The sequence below is a fragment of the Schistocerca piceifrons genome, chromosome 7 (genome assembly GCF_021461385.2).
Source record: "Schistocerca piceifrons isolate TAMUIC-IGC-003096 chromosome 7, iqSchPice1.1, whole genome shotgun sequence".
Lineage (NCBI taxonomy): Eukaryota > Metazoa > Arthropoda > Insecta > Orthoptera > Acrididae > Schistocerca > Schistocerca piceifrons.
Genome location: NC_060144.1, coordinates 239,928,291 through 239,952,804, shown reverse-complemented (window position 1 = coordinate 239,952,804; position 24,514 = coordinate 239,928,291).

Here is a 24,514-nt window from a genome sequence, read left to right as displayed (position 1 = left end):
TATCGAGACGTGGAATATATCTAGAGAAATGCTGAAATTGCTTTCAAATACACTCTAAGAGAAGAAAATTACGTACCATGAACAAATTATCCGAATAAGACGAAAATCGGTACATGTGACGTACGTATACATACAAACATATTATTATAGTTTCAGAAACATTGGATTATTTATTGAAGGGAAGAGCTTCATGGATTCAGCAAGTCAACAACTTGTTGGTCCACTTGTGGCCACTATGCATGCAGTCATTCGGCATCGCATTGATTGATAGTGTTGTTAGATGTCCTCCTGAGGGATACCCTGCCAAATTCTCACCAGTTCGCGTGTTACATCGTCAACACCCCTAACTAGTTAGAGGACCATGCCCATATTGCTCCATAAGTTGTCAGTTGACGACAGATTAGGCTACCTTCCAGGCTAAGGTATGGCTTGGTAAGCACGAATATGAACAGTAGCTAGTCTAGTGTTAGGACTGGGTCTGCAGCTCGTGGTCGTGTGGTAGCGTTCTCGCTTCCCGCGCCCGGGTTCAGGGATTTTCTCTGCCTCGTGGTGACTGGGTGTTGTGTGATGTCCTTAGGTTAGTTAGGTTTAAGTAGTTTTAAGTTCGAGGGGACTGATGACCATAGATGTTAAGTCCCATAGTGCTCAGAGCCATTTGAACCATTTTTGTTAGGACGGGCATTTTCCTGATGAAATATAAGCCTGGGACTGCTTTCCGCGAAGGGCAACAAAACGGGGCGCAATACTGTATATGGTCCACGTACTGCTGTGCTGTGCGGGTGCAGCCTGTGACTAAAGGGATCGTAACATTTCACATGATCTTACGGAGACTGTTGTGTTAACTGCATAAGTTACGGGACTTTGATCTTGTAAGCATCTCATGAGTATGCTTTTCTGCACTACCACGTAGTAGTGCATCAGGGGATGCTCTCGAACAGCGTGCTTTTTCCCAACAACAACTACGTTGGAGAGTCTGCGTAGGACGAGTCACACATTCCGCTTCTTACGGCTGTAACATTTTGCTTCAGCACCCGTCTTCGAAGCAATAATCGAAGCGGAAAGTTTCCTGTTCCTCCACAAACAAGTTTCTGTATGTTTACCCATGTGATTGACGGTCCGTGGGACTTAGGCTGTTCACTCAATGTATTGAAATGAAACACATGCAGCTGTCCTTTAGATGTTGTTTTACTATATGGAAACTTGTTTCGGTGGCTCAATACGCCGCTTTCAGGCTGAGGAACTGAACCTCCTATCGTATACTCCATCCCATCTGTGGGCAGCATCTGTGAACTGGCTTCCGTAGAATACTGTAACAGCGACGTGGTGTCTGCAACCATTGACTACCAACTAATTTGGTAGGCAAACAGATCATTTATGAGGCTACTTTACGAGCTTATATATAGAAGCGAGCACTAATTTAAATTAATGTGTTTCCCTTTTCAGTTTAATATTTGATTTCTTTCGTATTCGAATATCTATGAAGCATACTCTCACGCCTTGTGATCTGTTGAAGTACTATTTCATACCGATGTATTTTCGCTGTAGTTTGTTGTGATTTGAACAGTCAGCGGCCGCTGTAGATGCCATACAGATGACAGACTCTTTACAAGCAGCATATCGATTGCCTGTTAATTTTATGAGCTTCTAAGTAGAAGACCCAGTTGAAGGGATAGCGTCTTTATTAATAAACCCAAGCTAGGTCCAGGGATCGACCATAGCACTGCTTAAATTTAAATAAAAATTATCAGCAACAGCGGCGAAAGATTTCCGGCGTCATAAATCACACTCGTCACCTTGTCAAACAGGGTGGAGTAACAAACAGAGGCCCACGACAACCTCTTGCCCTTGAGATGAGAAAGTGCCTCTAAAAGGCGCAAGAATCAGCAATGGAATATGGGATGAGGCAGCAGAAGGCAATGGAAACTAAAGCAATAAACGCAGAACACAGTTAAGGTGCACCCACAGGACAATGTCTGTTGTTGGTAAGGTATCATAGTGATCATCCTATTGGCAAAAGATTCAGAAGTAGTCTCCCGTTCGGATATCCGGGAGTGATCTGCCATTTTGGAGGGTGGGGCGGGGGGAAGGGGGAGGGTGACCATGACAGAAAGATGGAATAACCAACGACAGGTCCATGTTGTTCGAGTCAGAGAGGGGAATATAAAATTTTAACGTGACGGGGAAGCTAGAAAATGAGAAAAGGAAAACGTAAAGACTCAATGCAGATATACAGGAGTTATTGGAATATACTTGGAAAACGCATAAACGCACAGGAAGATTCTAAACAGACTACATCGTCGTCTGACAGTGATTTTGAAATCAGTTATTGGATAAAATATGAGGATTTATGTTCAGCAGAACACAAAATATTATCAACAGATGCGGAAAATGTGTGAATAGGATACGCTAGGTACCATTCAAATGGTGCCCAAGAAGGCCAAATAGCGGTATGTTTTATAGAAGTTTTTTTTACTTTTATACCTCTTAGAGAATTCACAATCCGAATTAGCAAAGTCTCATTACGTTTTCTGGCAGGAAATGGTTCAAAAATGGTAGAACTGCGCAAAAAAGGACTGATCTTCGCTTAAAATAGAAAAAGTTTTGAAAAATTTAATCTTCGGAAAACTGCATAAGCTGTTAATAGCTCCATTATTACAGGATAATTCACGACATGTTTCGAGATGATTCAGTCCCAGTCTCAGATGTATACTTCTACGTAAAATGTAATGAAAATTAGAAAGTGCATTAATAGTAAAGAAAAAAGACACTTAATGCAGATAGATAAAGGAACGTATGTTCACATACCTAATTTGACATTGTGACATTAAATATAAACAGCCTCCCAAAGTTTGGATGGCGTTCGAATTGTCAGAAAAATTTAAATCGGATGTTTACAAAACTAAACATCCAAATTTCCAGTAGGTAGTAAGCGCTGGCAGTGAGCATGGGCAGTGGGTGCCACGAGTATGGACCTAAAAAGGAGTTCAGGTGAGACCCCGAAAGAAAACTATACAGAAAGGTGATATAGTTGAAAGACTTCTAAGTGAGTGGCAAGTTTTCAGGGTCAATTGTAGCAAATATTCCGTCTAAGATGGAACGTCAGTGAATGGAACATGTCATGCTAACGTAAACAGATGTGTTGGTATGCATTTAGTTGTATAACGTGTTTTTTATGGCTCAAAAATCATCTGAGAGCGGTACGTACACGGACATGGCCATGTGCACAAATTGGTTTTTAATTGAAAATATCTTATTTGTGACAAAACTTTGTATAATTTGCTACATTTTATCCACTAACATTATAAATTGGGTTGAGTTTTCAACGCACTATGAGCACATTTTTGTAATCAAAATTTGGAAGGCCGAAGATGACAGCAAAATCTGTCGGGATCGGCTGTTGAAAATAAGGAGATATTTATGCGATACTGTCTTTTGAATGTTTTTAACTAAGTAAAACAGATCGCTCCATCTCATTTCTCAACATGAAAAAAATTCAGTCTTTATGAACCTGCGTTTGGACCGAAAAATATAAAGTCTCACCATTGATGAAAATTCAACAAACGACAGCAGAAGCCGCGTGGTGGAGACGTGACAATATATGAAATAGTAAGGACAAGGCACGGAGCAGCCCAGTTAACGTAGTTTAAATAGAACTTCCGGCGCGCAGAGTGCGCCAGATTAGCGCACAACCAGAAATAAGGTAGTATTCCGCTACAGTGTGCAAAAATGGAGACACGAGAAACATGATTACGCACCAACCGAAGACTGAGAACCACTGCAAAGTAAATTAAAGAAGAAAAGCACGTTGAGTAATACCACAAGTACGTTAGGGGAATTTACAAGAACTTGTCGTGAGAACATTAGTATTACAAAAAGAGTTACGCAGCCAGCTTCGCCGAAAATTGGGTCCATTCCAAGCTATGAGCGAATACCCATAAAAAGTCCCATTTTTTCTTGTTTATTTCCATGTTTATTCATATTGGGGCCAAGAGTTTGGTGGGACTTGCAGAATTCGGATTCAGTGCCCTATAAAACGTATATATACCTTCTCATAAAGTGTATTAATAGCAAAGAAAAATGGTTAAAGGAGAGAGATAAGGGAAAATATACGCACATACCTAATTCGACATTGGGACATTAAGTGTAAATGACCTCCCAACGTTCGGAGTACTTTCGAATAGTCAGAAAAGTTTAAATTGGATGGTCACAAAATGAAACATCCTGAGCACCGAATCCAAATTCTTTTAGTCCCACCAAAGTTTCGACCCGGAAATAAGTAAACAACAGGAAAAAAACACGAAAGAATGGGACTTTCTTTGGGTTTTTGCTCATAACTCGGAAAGGACGAAATTTTCGGTGTCGCTGGCTGCGTAATCCTTATTATATTAATAATTTTGACACTGCAAGTTCTTCTATGGTAAATTCCCCCAACATACTTGTGGTATTACTCAGTGTTTTTTTTTTTCTTCTTTTACTTCTTTCCACGAAGAATAGCCATTTGACTGGGCTACACGTTGAGAAGCTTGGGCTACTGTGAACAGTCCGGTGATTGAATTGCTCTCATCAGATTCAGCATCAAACCAATGGTGGCAACGATACTTCAGGTATACACACTAATGTCGCAAGCACAAGATGAAAAGGAAAAAGTGTATGGGGTTACTAAATGGGTAATTAACTATGTAAAGATAGCCAACACTAACAGTTGTGGAAATTATAAGGCAGCTCTAGGGAAGAACTAGAAGAATGGGTTAAGGAAGGATATGGACTTGGCACTGGGAACGCGAGTGAAGAAAGGTCAATACAGCTCTGCAAAAATCCAGCTGATAATAGCGAACACACTGTTCAAGAAACCTAAGACACGAAAATAAACTTTGAAAAGGGCAGAAAACACGGGAACATTCTAAATGGATCACATAATGGCGTGACAGAGATTTCGAAGTCCGATACTGAAATGTAAGGCGTACCCAGTTGCTGGCATATACTCACATAATAATTTAGTGATAATGGAATGTAGACTCAGGACTGAGCGAATCTTCTAGAAGGATCAGTGAGGAAGGAAGTGTGATTCTGAAACGCTGAGGAAAGATGAGACGTGTTTTAAGTTCACTAATGACGTGGATACTACGATAAGGAGTAACAGTTGCGGAGAAATGTGATACAGGGCCAGAGACAGGTGTTGCTTGGGAAGTGGAAGGATCGGGCAATGGGAAATTGACCATCGTTCGTAGCACTGACGCAGTGTATCAGATTTCTTAGTGCTGTGGTAAACTGACCAACAAGATAACAATGTTAACAAACCAGTAACAAAAAGAACAGCTGCTTCAACACGGCAGAATTACCTCATTCAACAGTAACACGTCGGGAGACAGTATTCAAACCCCGACGTCACCACTAGCCTGGATACCCTCCGTCACACCCTGGTCAGAACAAATATACAAACATATCACGAAACTCATAACAAATGTGAATACATGGACCAACTCACCCTGTTAACATGACAAACGATTTAGAAAGGTAAATGAGTCGCCGGCAGATCAAATGGTACCTCTTTTAAATGCCCAGTATTAACATGGCGACGAAGAACGAAACAGAAAACACCTACGTTGATAGAACCCTGTACAGCAGAATTAAAATGATTAGCGGGTACCAAATTTGCAATATAATTCGCCACCCCCCAGTTCAATGAATGGACAATATTGGTTCAGTAACGTTCGAGACGGTTCCAAATATACAGCAACTTCTTAATGCAGACACAATTTGCTAACCAACAATTTCATTCCTGTTCATAGAAAGTAGCCGAGTAACCACAATTTAAATCAGTTCAGAATCAAGCGCACACAGTACAGACTTTTGCCAGAAGTCTTATTGGGGCTAGCTGACTCAAATGTGTGTTGTGGCCATACTCCCAAGGCCGACAGTTCCCTCCATGACCTGCTCCCTATATCACTTTCTGGCTATGCTCGGCTGATTCGAAGCTGTTCACGTGATGTATTCTTAGTACCTGTGTAAACGGCTGTGCTCAAATACCAACTCAGGCTGCGTGTCGATTCCCCAGATGGGAAACCTCATTCCTCGGCTGCTAAAAGCGGCCTCGTACTGCTTCATTCTGTCAACTACAATCTGCCCTCTCATTCCACACTCGCAACGTGCTCACACAATATGGACAGTGAATCGAAGACTCTATCGGACAAAGAGATTTAGACGATGCAGACCGCCCTCTTCAAGAGAGCTTGTCCTACCACAGGATGATCCCTTCCTCATTCCCTCCCATGCTAGGAGACATCAGCGCGCGCCATGCTCACTCTCGGTTGTAGAATCTGTAGAACCCAGAGGCATGCTGCGTCTTATCGATCGGTATGACACAGCTCAGCATTCTCTCCTTAACTCAAACCCACAGGGTGAGTTTTAGAAGTTACTATATAGGCCACTTCTAATTAGGACCACCGCACTTAAATTGATTCAGATACAGTCTGTGAGATCAGGAAAGTAACTGGTGTCAGCACCTTGAGCACGTGACATGACTCTGTAATGCCCGGCTACAATATCCTAGACATCTCCATATCAGGCTGAAAATGAAAGCCTAAGTCCCTAATGAATACGACGTTCCCAACTTTAAAATTCCCATGCGCACTGGCCTCGTACCACGCTGCTTTTCCCCAGTGAGCACTCCTATGTTTAATTTGATCTTTCTCCATTATTTACCGACCACAGATTCGGCAGTTGTGATATTAATAAATAAGAAAACATTAAGGGCAGCTGGAGCTGTCTTATGAGCTTCGTGATTAGGAGTGTAGAATGCTACATTCAACCACAGCCAAGAGAGATCCCGTTTGGTCTGGGCATTGACATGGAAGATGACCAGATCTGGCTTTGAGTTGCAATTAACCCTGTCAGTAGAGGACGATTGAGTATAATACAGTCTGGAGCTTTTATGAGCTATGCTGTATCGGAAACATAGTTTGCTGAACTCCCTTAACATAAGAGCCAGATAATTATCAGTCACTACTACCTTGGCCGGACGGAGTGGCCGAACGGTTCTAGGCGCTACAGTCTGTAACCGCCGATCGCTACGGTCGCAGGTTCGAATCCTGCCTCGGGCATGGATGTGTGTGACGTCCTTAGGGTAGTTAGGTTTAAGTAGTTCTAAGTTCTAGGAGACTGATGACCTCAGAAGTTGAGTCCCATAGTGCTCACAGCCCTTTGAACCATTTTTGAACTACTACCTTGCGAACAGTAACTTTAGCAGTTATCTCGCCACTGGGCATTAATGAGATACAACGCGAAAAGGTTCCTTGAGTATGTGGCTCTGAGCACTATGGGACTCAACATCTTAGGTCATAACTCCCCTAGAACTTAGAACTACTTAAACCTAACTAACCTAAGGATATCACACACACCCATGCCCGAGGCAGGATTCGAACCTGCGACCGTAGCAGCCCCGCGGTTCCGGACTGCAGCGCCAGAACCGCACGGCCACCGCGGCCGGCTCCTTGAGTATGTCTTAGTGGTCCGACATAATCAATGAATAGGCACTCTATTAGATATTCAGCACAGGTGGACTTCAGAAGACTGCTAGGATTGCGTTTGACGGGATTAGCCGAGCTGTCTAAGGCGCTGCAGTCACGGACTGTGCGGCTGGTCCCGGCGGAGGATCGAGTCCTCCCCCGGGCATGGTTCAAATGGCTCTGAGCACTATGGAACTTCTGAGGTCACCAATCCCCTAGAGCTTAGAACTACTTAAACCTAACTTACCTAAGGACATCACACACATCCATGCCCGAGGCAGGATTCGAACCTCCGACCGTAGCGGTCGTGTGGTTCCAGACTGTAGCGACTAGAACCGCTCGGCCACCTCGGCCGGCCTCGGGCATGGGTGTGTGTGTTTGTCCTTAGGATAATTTAGGTTAAGTAGTGTGTAAGCTTAGGGACTGATAACGTTAGCAGTTAAGTCCCACAAGATTTCACACACATTTGAACATATTCTTTGTTTTTGTTTTCTTGACTGCGTTTGACGATATTGAAATCCTGACACTTGCCAACTAACCTCCAGACTTCCTTACATAAGCATGGGGACATAACAGCATCTTTAATCTTATGCACGGTTATATATGCCAGGTGTCCCCATACTACAAAATCATTGTAGTATTTGCGCATCGTCGGAACAAACTGTAAGGGAAGACAAATCTTTTACATTCCGCCCCACCATGTACGATAACAGAGCAGACCCTTCTGCACCTAGTAGCTTGGTATTCCCTACTCTGCTTACACCATCTGCATAATCGGACGCAAGTCAGTCTTGCTCCAGTCCTGCTTAAAAATCACTGGTTCTTCCCCTTCCTCATTTTCCTGATACCCAATGATCCCAGCAGAAAACCAGAACGCCGAGTTTCACACTTCCCAGTGGGCAATGTGGTTGGTCTTAAAAGGACGCACTAATACACAACTTACAGCCTTCGTGTCCTTTCTGAGTGTAAACTTCCGATGTTCAAAATAGATTCTAATTTTCTATCCCACACAAGCGTTTTACGTAATTCATCAAAGTTTCTTGGTCGATGTTATTGAAGATAAAACATCTTCTGTGTTGTTTGGGCGCATCTAATGTCCTCAAACAATCGACCGTAACTGGAGAACTTTCATAGACCAATGTCGCCTTCCATTACACTACTGGCCGTTAAAATTGCTGCACCAAGAAGAAATGCAGATGATAAACGGGTATTCGTTGGACAAATATATTATACTACAACTGACATGTGATTCCATTTTCACGTAATTCGGGTGCATAGATCCTGAAAAATCAGTACCCATAAAAACCGCCTCTGGCCGTAATAACGGTCTCGATACGCCTGGGCATTGAGTCAAACTGAGCTCGGATGGCGTGTACAGGAACAGCTGCCCATGCAGCTTCAACACGATGCCACAGTTCATCAAGAGTAGTGACGCGTGTTGTGACGAGCCAGTTGGTCGGCCACCATTGACCAGACGTTTTCAATTGGTGAGAGGGCTGGAGAATGTGCTGGCCAGGGCAGCAGTTGAACACTTTCCGTATCCAGAAAGACCCGTACAGGACCTGCAACATGCAGTCGTTCATTATCCAGTTGAAATGTAGGGTTTCGCAAGGACCGAATGAAGGGTAGACACAGAGGTCGTAACAAAACTGAAATGTAACGTCCACTGTGAAAACTGCCGACAGTGCGAACAAGAGGTGACCGAGACGTGTAACCAATGGCACCCCATACCATCACGCCGGGTGATACGCCAGTATGGCGTTGACGAATACACGCTTCCAATGTGCGCTCACCGCGATGTCGCCAAACACGGATGCGACCATCATGATGCTGTAAACACAACCTGGATTCATCCGAAAAAAATTACGTTTTGCCATTCATGCACCCAGGTTCGTCGTTGAGTACACCATCGCAGGAGCTCCTGTCTGTGATGCAGCGTCAAGGGTAACCGCAGCCATGGTCCCCGAGCTGATAGTCCATGCTCCTGCAAACGTCGTCGAACTGTTGGTGCAGATGGTTGTTGTCTTGCAAACGTCCCATCTGTTGACTCAGGGATCTAGACGTGGCTCCACGAACCGTTACAGCTATGCGGATAAGATGCCTGTCATCTCGACTGCTAGTGATACGAGGCCTTTGGGATCCGGCACGGCGTTCCGTATTACCCTCCTGAACCCATCGATTCCATATTCTGCTAACGGTGATTGGATCTCGACCAACGAGAGCAGCATTGTAGCGATACGGTAAACCGCAAACGCGATAGGCTACAATCCGACCTTTCTCAAAGTCGGAAACGTGATGGTACGCATTTCTCCTCCCATCACGAGGCATCACAACAACGTTTCACCAAGCTTCGGCGGTCAACTGCTGTTTGTGTATGAGAAATCGGTTAGAAACTTTCCTCATGTCAGCACGTTATAGGCGTCGCCACTGGCGCCAACCTTGTGTGAATGCTCTGAAAAGCTGATCATTTGCATACCACAGCATCTTCTTCCTGTCGGTTAAATTTCGCGTCTGTAGCACGTCATCTCGTTGTGTAGCAATTTTAATGACCAGTAGTGTATAAAAGGGATTTACCACGATTATGCTGGAGAAGTGTGTTTATCGGTAAAAATCTTTGACTACCATTGGGTGGTCATCGTCATGAAATAGTAAGAGGTTTTCGCGTGCTAATACCGATGATGAGGAGTTAATGTCCTATTCCGAAGGAGGGGGCATTATTGGCTACAACTGTAGCTACCACTGATCGGCAAACGACATTGGGTCGAGAGTGATTTGTTCCCGCTCTTATGCTGGAGAGTAATTATTGGTTAAAATATCCTCCTGCTAACACTGGTTTGTCCACATCATTGATTCGAAGCGAAACCGGCAGAACGTAAGAGGGAGGATGTTTTCTTCAAAATAGTCCGCAGAGGTGACTCTAGGAAGTGAATACGTGGCCGCAATACAAACCACGCCGTGGAAGCCACCTCTCCGACAGTATTACATACTTTGGATAAACATCCCTCCTCTTATGTTCTGCCCGTTCCGCTTCCAGCCGGAGATTTTTAAGGTATAACTCCTCTCCAGTATAAGTGCGTGAAAAACCCCTCCCCAATGACGTTTGGCCACAAAGATAGTTACAGGAGCTTTAGCCGCTACCCCCAATTCTTCAGCATTATCACGGGTAAACCTCTTACTATCCAATGACGAAGACATACCAGTGGTAGCACAATATTTTTGCCTAACGATCATATTTCTCGAGCAGAAGTGTGGAAGAACTCCTCTTTACAACAGAAGGCGGCGTTGGTCCCTGACAGTGCTCAATCGTCAGTGGAAACAAGAAAATCCTGAACAAGGTTCCAGCAGAGGAGTCGGAACGTCTATTGAATGAGGAAATATGACGCTGCCTAACAAACCAGAAAATTTTAACTTCAAAATCTAAATACATAGAGCACAAAATGCACACCGAGAGCCTTCGACTCCTACATCGAGCATGTAACTTCTGTTAGGGACAGAGACCCCAGTGAGTAGGCTCCTACAGCAACTTGGTTGCTACACCGTAAATCGAAGTGTCATTTTGAACAATTGCCCTCTCAAACTCATGAACCGCCAAGACTCGCTACTTAATGGTGACTTCAGAGTGTCAAAAGCACCTCTTTGGTCAATATAGATTGCTTGGCCTTCTTGCGCAACTGGATTAAGAGAGCAAAAAGGTCCACAAACATGACGATGAACTTCCTGAAGAAATTAGTCTTACCAAAAAAGAGAGCTATGCCCTTTTCGGTGTTGGGTGGCTCGGGTGACCAATCTTAATACCAACAGCAGAGATTAGGTGACAGGAGAAATAATTTTACACGTGAGCCAAATTGGCTTTGAGACCTTGATCTTGAGTCAGATCTCATGTAACGTGTTAGGGATTGCATAATGTGTCCAAGCGCCCTATTATAGATCACTGCATCCTCAAAATAGTTACAAACCAACTTAAACCCGACATTACCCAAAAAGAAACAACGAACCTGGACAAGTCAGTGGCTTTATTTGATAACCCAAATGCCTCTCTATTAACTTGGAACAAATTCCAGTCAGTAGAAAAAATCCGTCACTGTCATTGAGCCTTCCGCAAGCAGGATCTGGTAAAATACGTGACTCAAATGAGGTATAACGCCGTGCCTCCCTGAACAAGGTAGAACGTCGATTTAAATGAGGCAGGGAGGTTGAATTCAGAATGATTTTCAGTTTAAAGCACGGTATCAGGAGTAAGCTACAGGGAAAGATTGATTATATTCAACCTATACAAAAACACAGAATAAACAATAAAACTGGAAGACCAAAACCGAAGAGCTCAGATTAAAAAGGATGTAAGGCAGAGATCTAGCCTTTCGTCCCTGATTTTCAGTCTATAAATCGAAGAAGCCATGACAGAAATAAAAGGACGGTTCAAGAGTGGGATTATATTCAAGGTGAAAGGATGTCAGTGATTAGGATCACTGATGACATTGCTATATTGCTATCCTCAGTGTAAGTGAAGGAAAATTACAGGAGCTGTTGAATGGAATGGTCTAATGCTTATAGGATTTGGATTGAAAATAAACCGGAAAAGACAAAAGTAATGAGAAGTAGCAGAAATGATTATACCGCGAAAGTGGATGAAGTTAACGAATTATGATTTCTAGGTAGCAGAATTACCTATGATGGTTTGAACAAGGACATGAAAAGCAGTCTAGCAATGGCAAACAAGGGCGTTCTAGACCAAGCGAAGTCTGCTAGTATTGAATATAGGCCTGAATTTGAGGAATAACTTTCTGAAGATGTTGTTTTTGGAGCACAGAATTCTATGATAGTGAACATGTACCGTGGGAAAACTGGAACAGGAGTTAATCGAAGCATTTGAGATGCGGTGCTACAAAAGAATGTCAAAAATTAGGTGGACTGATAAGATAAGGAATGACTGGGCTCTTTTGCAGAATCGACGTGGAAAGGAATGTATGGGAAACACTGAAAAAAGAAAGGACAGGATGATAGGACATGTACGAAGACATCAGTGAACAACGTCAGTAGTATTAGAGGGAGCAGTAGAGAGTAAAAAATGTGGAGGAAGACAGAGATTGAATTACATCCAGAAAATAATTGAGGCTGTAGGTTACAGATGCTGCTCTGAGCTGAAAAGAATAGCAAAATATACGTATTAGCGGGAGGCCGCATCAAACATCTGACTGATATGAAAACAATAAAAAAAAGGCCGTTCCTTCGCAGCCTGTAGCCTGACCTTTCATATTAGCCACTAAGATGATCGGAATGTTGTGTGGTGAAGTGGATGGCTTCATCACTCCATTGCGCGTCATAATCTCTACACGCTGATGTAGGATATTCATTTTGGGGGGAGATAATCCGTAACGTGACTGCCGAAGGAGGATCTGTTCGGAAAGACGAATGTAGTACTCACTCCTGAAAAATACGAAACAAACGTTGAACCTTGCGGGACGATAAATGGGTGTCATGGAGACTCACTAGCCACGCTACAGGCTACTGATAAATTACTTTGCCTGCACAAGTTAAATTCTTTCAGCAGACGTATCTTAAAACGGAATTGCTAACCGGAGTAATCTAAGACTAAGCCTTTACTGTGAACAAAACCACAGCAGATTACTGGTCAAACATTTGGCTACAGTGAGATTCCGGGACCAAGAGAAATCACAGTTCTGCTATAGAAGCTAATAAACCACCTAAGCGTAACGGCCCACCACCACCAGCTGTCCTGCAAGCCTTAGTAACGGAACGCTAGACGGTGCCTTAAGTACCAGTCATAGTATAATAAAGACATACAGTACACTGAATCTAGGAAAGCAGAGACTAGTTCGTTGTTAAAGGAAACGTGCACAAATTGGAGAGGTTATTTACTACCGCCCTCACCCTATTATAGGTTCTGGGCAAGAATAGAGAACAGTGCATGCAACCCTCTCATGGCGTCAGCTACTTACCGGTTTTAACACTGAGCACAGTGTCGACGAGCAGTGACGTCAGTCACCTTCCCAACTAGGGCCGTGGTAACCTGGAATTAACGTACTATCTCCTGGCGCAGTTGCGCACACGGACTATCATCGTTCCCCTCTTCTCACTGGTCACGTGCAGGATGAAAATTATTGAACTACGTGAAAAGAAGCGTAAATTACTTACAAAGAACGGCTAGCAGACACTTTATTCAACATGTAGACATCACTGCATATATTCTGATTTAGGCACTCTGCAAGGCATTTTATTGTGAATAGCAGAGTAATCACGTAGATGTAGATGTAGGTTATGACATGTGCGATATGCCTGCCATCATTGGCGATAATGTAGCGCAGACAATAGCGAAATTCTACATGACTCGCTAAAGTGTCAACATACCTGTGCTGTCGATGACCTCCTGAATGGCTGTCTTCAGCTCAGCAGTGGTTTTGGGCTTATTGCTGTACACCTAGTCTGTAATGTAGCCCCACAAAAAGTAGTCGCACGTGTTGAGATCCGGAGAATATGGCGGCGAATCGAGGCCCACGCCAGTGGCCTCTGGGTAACCCAAAGTTTGAATGTGGTCTACAATGTGCTCCCCCAGGACATTACACACACTCCTGCTTCGATCTGGTCGAGTTCCTTCTTACATGAACCACATCTTGTATAACGGGCATTAAATCATCTTTCAGGGTTATCTTGCATACCGTGCATGAAATCATGTTCCAAAAATGTCAAGTATCGTTCGGTGGTCACCGTGCCATCAAGAAATATCGCACCGACTACATCGTGACTGGACATTTCACACCACACAGTCAACCGTTGAGGGTGAAGACATTTCTCGATCGCGAAATGCGGATTCTCCGTCCCCCAAAACGCGCCGATTTCGCTTATCGACGAATCCATCCAAATAAAGTGGGCTTCGTCGCTAAACCAAAGCATCCTGCGCATACTAATTCTCATCATGCCCTACGGCCAACCACGCAGTTTCAATGTCCTGACGCCAACCGTTCAGAAGTTATGCCGATTTTATTTCATGTAGTTCAATAATTGTCATCCTGTACTAACAAGGCAGTGATTTCAATTGCTTTCTGCATCAACACGCCTTTGATCGATGTTCCAACCCAGGGACAAGAGAGTATTCAGAAAATGTTAATACTATAATACTGTAAGTCTTCTGCCACCTACATTATGATTTCCGTATTTACGTAAGTAGCGGTACTGGGTTAGTAACCAAAGTCACTATCCTATATTTTTAAGAAATGTATTTGAATTGTTGCCCAAATAAATCGTGAAAAAGGAGATGTCCGCTGTATGCTGAGTAACACTGACATAAGAAAATCACAACACCAATGAGTTGTGCGACATAAACGAAAGTACGGAGGCGTGTTTATACATCTGGAAGACGATGTCTATTCGTATTTCGCGCCAGTCGCATAAGAGTGGCGCTAGTTGCGCCACTATGAACATGCAAATCAGGTTCGATTTAAATACACTCTATCATTGCCATGAGCGACAGCTTCCTTAGAGACTGGACGTGGTGAGCTGATGTTAGTGAAGAATGTCTGTAAAACAACAAAGACGCTATGAGTTTGAACGAGGTCGAGTTAGAGAACTACGAGTGGCTGTATGTTCCTTTTGCGATACTGCAAAAGACCTGGCACGAACATAGACACCGTACATGATCGCTGACAGCGGTAGTCAAGAGAATGTGCGGGCAAAGCAGAATCGGGCCCCGGACGAACAAGTGGCAGCACGGAGAGGGGAGATTTGGTTGGGTTGATTTGGGGGGGAAGAGACCAAAAAGCGAGGTCATCGGTCTTATTGGGTTAGGGAAAAGATGGAGAAGGGAGTCGGCCGTGCCCTTTCAAAGGAACCATCCCGGCATTTGCCTGAAGCGATTTATGCAAACCACGGAAAAGCTAAATCAGGATGGTCGGACGCGAGATTGAACCGTCGTCCTCCCGAATCCGAGTCCAGCGTGCTAACCACTGCGCGACCTCGCTCAGGACAGAGGAGACCATCGTGTTCGGCGAATGGCTCCTTCATATGGTACTACCCCTGCAGCATCATTTTTAGCAGCAGTTGGCACCTCCGGGGCACAACGATTATTTCAAGGAGAACTCCTAGCTGGACGCCCTGCAGAGTCCGTTTCGCTGACCGCAAACCACCATCATTTGTGACTTGAGTGGTGCCAGGAAAGAAAGAGCTCACTATAGGACGGAGAGATCCATAGTGTTTTCTGATGAAATCTGGTTCTGCCTCGATGTCAATGATGGCCGTGTGTTGTTTAGAAGGAGGTCAGTTGAGGACCTGCAGACAATCTGTCTGTGTGCTAGAGCCATTGGACATTCACATTTATGATCCCGGATGCAATTTCGTACTACAGCAGGAGCACTCCTGCGGTTATCCCAAGCACCCAGATTGCCAAACTGTACGTCATCCTGAAGATTCGATCCGTTCTACTGAAATTCCCGCATTCCAAGGGGTGTTTTACAACAAGAAAGTACTCACACACATACCACTGTTGGAACCCAACATGCTCTACAGCGTGTCTTCATGTTGCCTTGGCCTCCTAGATCACCACATTTGTCTGCAACTGAGTATATAAGGGACATTATCGGATGACAACTCCACCGTTGTCTACAGCTTTAACGGTCCCTACATTGACCAAACAGCTGCACTAGAACTCCATTCCAGAAACTGACATCCGGCACTTGTACAATACAATGGATGCATGCTTACATCCTTCCATTCAACATTATGGCGTTTAAACAGCTTATTAATGTACCAGCATTTCACATTGACAATAGCTTTCGTCCCGGTTGCAATAACCTGTTAACTTGCAATGTTATTCACTCAGTATTTTACCTAGACAAATGTTTTACCGAAATTTCATTACCCTACATGAATTACTTATTAGTGTTGCGACTTTTCTTCCTTCACTGTATTTGTGCAAAAAATAAACTTATCCGCACTTGAGGTACTAGTAAAATGACTTTAGACAGTGTTATCACGATTATCCGTGCGGTTCTGGGCGCTACAGTCTGGAACCGAGCGACCGCTACGGCCGCAGGTTCGAATCCTGCCTCGGGCATGGATGTGTGCGATGTCCTTAGGTTAGTTCGGTTTAATTAGTTCTAAGTTCTAGGCTACTGATGACCTCAGAAGTTAAGTCGCATAGTGCTCAGAGCCATTTGGACCAGAGCCAACACGATTATTTTTCACTGGATGTCTTGCGACCTATATCACTCAGATTTAATATCCATTTATCTAAATTTGACCTCGCTTTTATACAAAAGAAAAACAACTTGACTATGAGTTTCACTGGGGTTGTACGAGAATATGACGTTAAACGAATCGTACAACAGCGACTGAACTGAAATGGGGTTCTCAGACGTAGAAATACGCCCTCAAATAAAGGCAATACAGTGCAATAACTGACGAAATTTGTTGTATAATAATTTACGAGATTTTAGGATGATTTAATACATTCTGAAAGAAGAAATTACTTACAAAATGTTTCTGAATTCAGGTCAACGCGTGTAACACTTTTCATTCTGTACCAGTGCGAAATGTTGTAGAGATGGTGTTTGATCCTAAAATAATATTCACGTTTGAACTAAATATATTTTGAGAGAAAATGTTTGATAATATGTCGAGAATACGTGTTGTGAAACAGCAACAAAAGACGACGCTTTTGTAAGATATGAGTAAGATTTTCTGGAAATAGTTTGTTTCATGAACATATTGTCTAAAAAATGTTATCTTAGTACAGGTTTCACAGGCCATTGGTGTATGGAAATATGCAAATTAATTAATTTCTTTGGTCTATAAGTCCCTTACAGATGTACGCACGTATACAAAAACTTAGCTAGGTCAAGTCTATCAATATTCGATGGTAAGTTTTCCAGTTATATCTGTGATCTGTCACTAGTCCTAAATTCTGGTTGTTGTCTACTTCTTTTACGTCATTGGTCATAGTTTACCTACGTAACTTGTGATGTCGTATACGACGTCCTGAAGTTTACACAATCGTACTCGTCAAACTTCAAAAATATTCCCTCTGCCCTTAATCAAACGCCGATGTTTCCAAATATTTTCTCAGGTGCTTGCTCAGTACCTCGGTGCGACGCTGTGAGCGCCATATATTCTCAGACTCTAAATTATATGCTATTCTCGGGCATTATTAAGCTTATTTCTTTTAGCTGGATATTAAGTATTCACAACACTGCGTACAGAACTACTTTAACTGTATGCATTAGTAAAAATAATCTTTGTCTGCTGACAGTTTTATGGTTTATTGTTGCTGATAATGTGCGTGTTGTGGGTGTAATGTTTGAATAAGAACAAATTGTCAACAGAACTTATGAGTTGCAGACCCGCTGAGGTGAATGTTTCGGTGTATCAGGAATTAATTGCATCCATCTCGTCTTTATGTTCAGTTTGACAACTGAATTAACGTTTACAATAAATCGGATGTTCAGTTTGAAAAAAAAATTCATTATGCATTGTTGCATACGGAATTTTCTTACAGAAAAGCTTGCTCTTTGGGAGAAAGAACAAATGCAAAATGACCAAAACGTTTTGTGATTCGTAATTAATTTTCGAGAATCGTTCCGTAATTCTCTACTTAAAGAAGACGTAAGTCATTATGCTATTAAATCGATAAATCGGACGAATATTTAAGTTACAAACTGGTGTTTCAGGACAGATGTTAGAGAAACTACTGTTTCAGTGAGCTTTTATTTAAATTTGTTTCAGAGCTTGGAAGGATTATTAATCAATGAACAACTCAGTTTTTGTACATAGTATTGTACTCTACTTTTACGACACGTAATTCATAATACATCTTTTTTCCTCTGTTTTCGTAAATACAAGGCTAGTGCAAGAATGAAATTTGTACAGTCGATGGTATATCGTCTCATACATTTTATCAATACTGTGTACTTCCCTAATGACAGTAAGAAGAGAAGTGCACTAATGTGGTTGAGTGGTGAGGTAAATAATAAGTACATATTCGATAAATGTGTATAGTACTATTAACTAGGACAATATTCTGACTAGTTGCCAAGTAGCAACAGGCATAACACCATGACCACCAAAGAATGAGTGCTTTGAATATTTTAGATGAAGTACAAAATTCTGAAAGTAATACATTAAATGACATTATAATTTTTTTCGGATTACGAGTGTATTTTAATTTATATACAGCCGGCGTAGTTGTGCTAACGGGCATTGGTCACATTGTAAAATACCACGCGTCGTGAGTTTATATTAATTTGTACATTGCCAACAATATTTGTTTTCAGGGCTCGTGGTCATTATAAATATTTACGCGTTGTGAGTTTCACGACCACACCAAGCACGTAATTTCTGTTGATTCTAATAGATTGTAGCAATTTAGTACTTCCGCTGTAGTAGTCGGAGCACTTTATGATTTAATAAATACATGCCACTATCTGAAGATCAATCTGATGTCCCGGGTTTCGTCGACATAGCGAATTAACATAGCAGTTAAAACACTAGATTCGTATTCCGGGAAAGAGGGTTTCTGATGTGGGTTCCCTCATCTTTTTTAGTTTCCCCGTAGTTTCATGTACTACTAGAGGCATTTACCTACCTGAGTTTTACAAAAAACTGCAGTGCCCGTTCTCATTCCCACCACTGACGAACTATATTTGCGACAAGTATTTAAAGGTAAAAAATTCGAGGAAATACTAAACGTTGAAATTACTTCCTGCTTATTTCATGGACGTCACGTTTCAAAATGTTGCAGTTCTAATACCTACAGGTGATACACATGTACATTTGTTTCAGAAATTTTACAAAAATATACCAACATGTCTTTCACTTAATGAGAGGTTTGTAGGCCAAAGTAATTTTGTATGTTTCTTCTGTATACTTTCTCGTGTTCCCAGACAAAGAAACTATATAAAAGCTAATTTGGTTGCTTTCTGCACAAAATTTCTAAAACTCCGCAAAGTGACATGAGAGTTGCAGGAAAGCAATAAGGCTGATCCAGGCAGAATTAGCCTTGCTTCCAGTTCAGAACACTGTTTGTGCAGAAATGGCGTACAGAAACGCTCACGTGGCGCTTAGATTATCGTTCAAGGCAGTCTCCAAACAATACTGCTAGGAAAGAAGATTAAGAGCATGAGCTCACTTGGATCACCAAACATATGGCATATTGGTCCCACTTCAAACAGCTGAGACACTACTTCTCCGCTGAGATATGCCCGGAAATTTCCATTACAAGCCATTGGCTCAAAAGTCTGCATTTTCACGATCGCATGAACCATTGCATACCGGATATAAAAATATGTTGATAGTTCTGAATATACACTGTCTAGACATATTATTGTGAGCATTTGTCAAAAATCTGAATATAGTCACTAAGAATGGAGGCATACTTATGTTGATCCATTGTGCCTTCCGAAATGACGAGATCATCCTGTGTGCAGAGGAACAGTAGCGCAACCATAGAAAATATTTTTATTCATTCTTCAATACTAGAAAGGCATTGTGTTAGTAAAACGGTGAATGGCCTCTCAGACTATGGTTCTAATGGCTCTGAGCACTATGGGACATAGCGTCGGAGGTCATCAGTCCCCTAGAACTTAGAACTACTTAAACCTAACTAACCTAAGGACATCACACACATCCATGCCCGAGGCAGGATTGGAACCTGCGACAGTAGCAGTCACGCGGTTCCGGATTGAAGCGCCTAGATGCGCTCGGGCATCGCGGATGGCTCTCAGACTATGATCCACAAATTTTAACACTAAAAGGTTTTTGTATTCAAACAAGTGTTATGTATAATTAAAAATATATGTAGAAAAGCTGATCCAACGATGACAGTCTTCTAAACCTGGCTGAGGAACAGGAGTGGGAAGATGTTTACAGCGCCGGTAACGTAGATGACACATATAGCGCTTCCCTTAACACATTTCTCATACTCTTTGAAAATTCCTTTCTATTAGAACGTTCTAGACATGTGTAACACCTCCGATTTATGTATCCCGCTCGATCGGGATCTGAATAGCAGCCCAAATGAATATTAATTAATGTGACCGTGTACCTAATGGGGCTGGCAATCGGATTTGACTGCTACGGAGTTGTTACATTCCATTTTGTCCTTCTCAATGCTGTAATAATGAAATGTCTGGTAACAAGAAGAACAACAACACAGCTTCACTAGTCAAGAACCTATATTCATCTCAAAAAACACCAAAAAGAAGGAGACAGCCACTGCCTTCGTCATACATAGTTAATAACGGCTAATCTCAGCACAGGCTTCTTCGTTATTCATAATCGTCACACGCGAAACACAATCACTGCAATCCAACACTGCAATCCAACACTGCAATCCAAATGATGACGGCGCGGTAGACGCGAAACCACAAATATCGGCACAGAAATATCACTGATCACTCTCGTAATTATACTTATTCACTTTCCCGGATTATTCTAACACAAAGGGGTTAAACCGCGGCGATGGCCACTCCCTTTGCCGGTACAGCCTTGGAATATAGCAACAAGCCTCCACACGGCTCGGTCCGCAACCTAGGAACTGGACTCAACTCACACTCGCTCTCACAACCCGACACTGTCGATTGTTTGCCCCCTCGACCTGTGCCGAGTGCAAACTTATAGTAAGGGCCTACGGACCCCTTACATCCCCGCCCTCGAAAACTTCTTTGAAGCCACTGGCGTAAAAGAATTGGCAAGGGAATTAGACATTGCTACATTTGAACAAAACACATAGTGTAAATAATTAATGAAATTGCAATTCACCAAATAATCCCTCGACTCCGGTAGTGGGCTGCCTCCTTTAACAAGTCTGCCAACATCGACCGTATATCTGCATCCTCTGAAACTGACTTATTTCTCGTCGTTTGTCCCGGGGTCTTGGGATAACTAGTTGAATGTGCTGATGGGCTATCTAATGACAATCCATAATCACTGATTCCCGAATCATCTCTGTCTTCCTGTCCTATCCCTTTCCTTTCAACTACTGCCTCACAAACCTGCTTATCTTCAGTAGACATGTTTGGTTTACTTTTAATGCACAGGCAAGTAATACAAGATAACCTCTAGTAACCCAAAACACTCCTAATTACCATGAAACTAATCAAACAGTACCTGCAGTATCTTCAGTTAATCCCAAATTGATAGAATATGCATGAATACCGAACATAACAACCCTCAAAACCTAATAATTTCAGATAACAATTTTCACATACACAGTTTATGTAAAATGTTTTAAATAAGATAAATCACACCACTCATAAAATCAATAAATGTAAAATCCCCAAAAACAATAAGCATATTTGTATAATCACCATTTAGACTGCACAGTATGCATAAATAAGTATGCTATATTTCAGAGTATGTTTCGCAAACTTTTCGGAAATTACTGTAATTGGGCACTTTTCCTAACACGAACTCAGTTTACAAATGTTTATTTATCGTGAAGACTGCACACTACAATTTAATGTTATGTCAACCAGTCGTCTTCACTCACCAACTGACGTTACCACGAGTCGCGATGTTTTGACGTTTGAAGTGGGCGTGGCGCTGTACTGCTGCCGGAGCCGCGTGAAGTCGCACTGACGATCTGTGGCGAGTCGTCGTAGTTCTCCGTCGGCCGCTCCGTTGCGCTGCAAGCGGGCGTAGTTTGTAGTTCGGGTGCTAGATGCCGGGTCGGCGCTCGGTGTCTCGAAGTCGCGCTGAAAACCGTCGGTGTAGTGCGTCTGTGCTTGAACTACTACTTGCACAGGTAGTTGGGATGACGTGTGAAATCACCTCGCAGATCGAAGCTCTTTGGCGCAGCTACTACACAGGTCTGCGTGACGTCACTCAATAATTGCGTCGCCACAGTAAATTGTCTTCCGTATAACAGTTTATGGGTCCACATAAAGCTGTCCGATTTTCACTATTCAAAAAGCATTTTCAGTCAAAATATTACCACTAAACACTCCTTTAAAGCTTTCGTGACGAATTTTTAGTTCGTTTTTCTGTTGTAATGTTACCACGTGTCTTTCTTTAGTGTTCACATTTCACAGTTTTTCGCGCGGATTTACGCATTTGCACATTATACCACAGTTTATCGACACTATAATTCTTATCTAATATGGCAAGAAAAGAAAGTTTAGTCACAATTGTAAGATGTTATTACTTCGTATTGTTCAAAAATGCACTGAATCTTGTCGCGATTTGAAAGTTTATGCTCTGTCTCGATCCGACATTGAAAAATATTTTCTTGCGTTAAGCAAGGTAAAATTACCTATTGTTCTTTACGATTCGTCCGAAAATTGCACACGTCCTTTCACGGTAAGCCAAGGGTGTAACACCTCCGATTTATGTATCCGGCTCGATCGGGATCTGAATAGCAGCCCAAATGAATATTAATTAATGTGACCGTGTACCTAATGGGGCTGGCAATCGGATTTGACTGCTACGGAGTTGTTACATTCCATTTTGTCCTTCTTAATGCTGTAATAATGAAATGTCTGGTAACAAGAAGAACAACAACACAGCTTCACTAGTCAAGAACCTATATTCATCTCAAAAAACACCAAAAAGAAGAAGACATCCACTGCCTTCGTCATACATAGTTAATAACGGCTAATCTCAGCAAAGGCTCTTCGTTATTCATAATCGTCACACGCTAAATACAATCACTGCAATCCAACACTGCAATCCAACACTGCAATCCAAATGATGCCAGCACGGTAGACGCGAAACCACAAATATCGGCACAGAAATATCACTGATCACTCTCGTAATTATACTTTTTCACTTTCCCGGATTATTCTAACAGAAAGGGGTTACCTTTGCCGGTACAGCCTTGGAATATAGCAACAAGCCTCCACACGGTTCGGCCCGCAACCTGGGAACTGGACTCAACTCACACTCGCTCTCGCAACCCGACACTATCGATTGTTTGCCCCCTCGACCTGTGCCGAGTGCAAACTTATAGTAAGGGCCTACGGACCCCTTACACATGGTACTAGCAGTAAAGGACAGTCTGCGATTCAAACTAGTGGGATAATGAGATCATGTATAACAAAGTGTGGTTTATATCAAAATGTTAGAAGTAGTCACAATCACAATCGAACTACAGTATCCCATAGCAAATAGTATTGTAAGGCGCTTAAAAATGTTAGAAAAGCAAAGAGTATGTGGTGTGCAAGTAGGATAGCTAATTCAAAGGATAAAATTAAAACCATATGGTGAGTTGTGAAGGAAGTCTCTGGACAGCATTTCAAGGTCGACGGTATAAAGTGAGTTCATAGTAAAAATTTATCTGTTACTGATAAGTCTTATACGTGTAAAGTATCTAATAGTCACTTTCTGAGCAATGCTGGTGAATTACATAAAAACTAGTTTCTACAGGGAATCATATAACTTTCTTGGACAATTCCTTTCCGAGACTAACGCCTGAAACCCTCCTATGTGATACTGACAATGATCAGATTGAGTCAATAGTGAAATCAATGAAGACTAAAAACTCTCATCTATATGATTGAGTACCTATCACAAAATTGAAGTACTGTGCTGCACGCGTTAGCCCTGTAATTAGCCACATTTGTAATTTTTCCCTAGTAAAGCTACATTATTAGATTTCATGCAACTACACAGACACACTCTCTCAACATGTAGCAAAGTAGAAATGTATTGCACAGTGGTGGCTGACAAACAGCTGGTAGGCATTGCAGTGTACACTATACAGGGTGTTACAAAAAGGTACGGCCATACTTTCAGGAAACATTCCTCACACACAAAGAAAGAAAATATGTTATGTGGACATATGTCCGGAAACGCTTACTTTAGACTTTAGAGCTCATTTTATTACTTCTCTTCAAATCACATTAATAATGGAATGGAAACACACAGAAACAGAACCTACCAGCGTGACTTCAAAGACTTTGTTACAGGAAATGTTCAAAATGTCCTCCGTTAGCGAGGATACATGCATCCACCCTCCGTCGCTTGGAATCCCTGATGCGCTGACTCAGCCCTGGAGAATTGCGTAT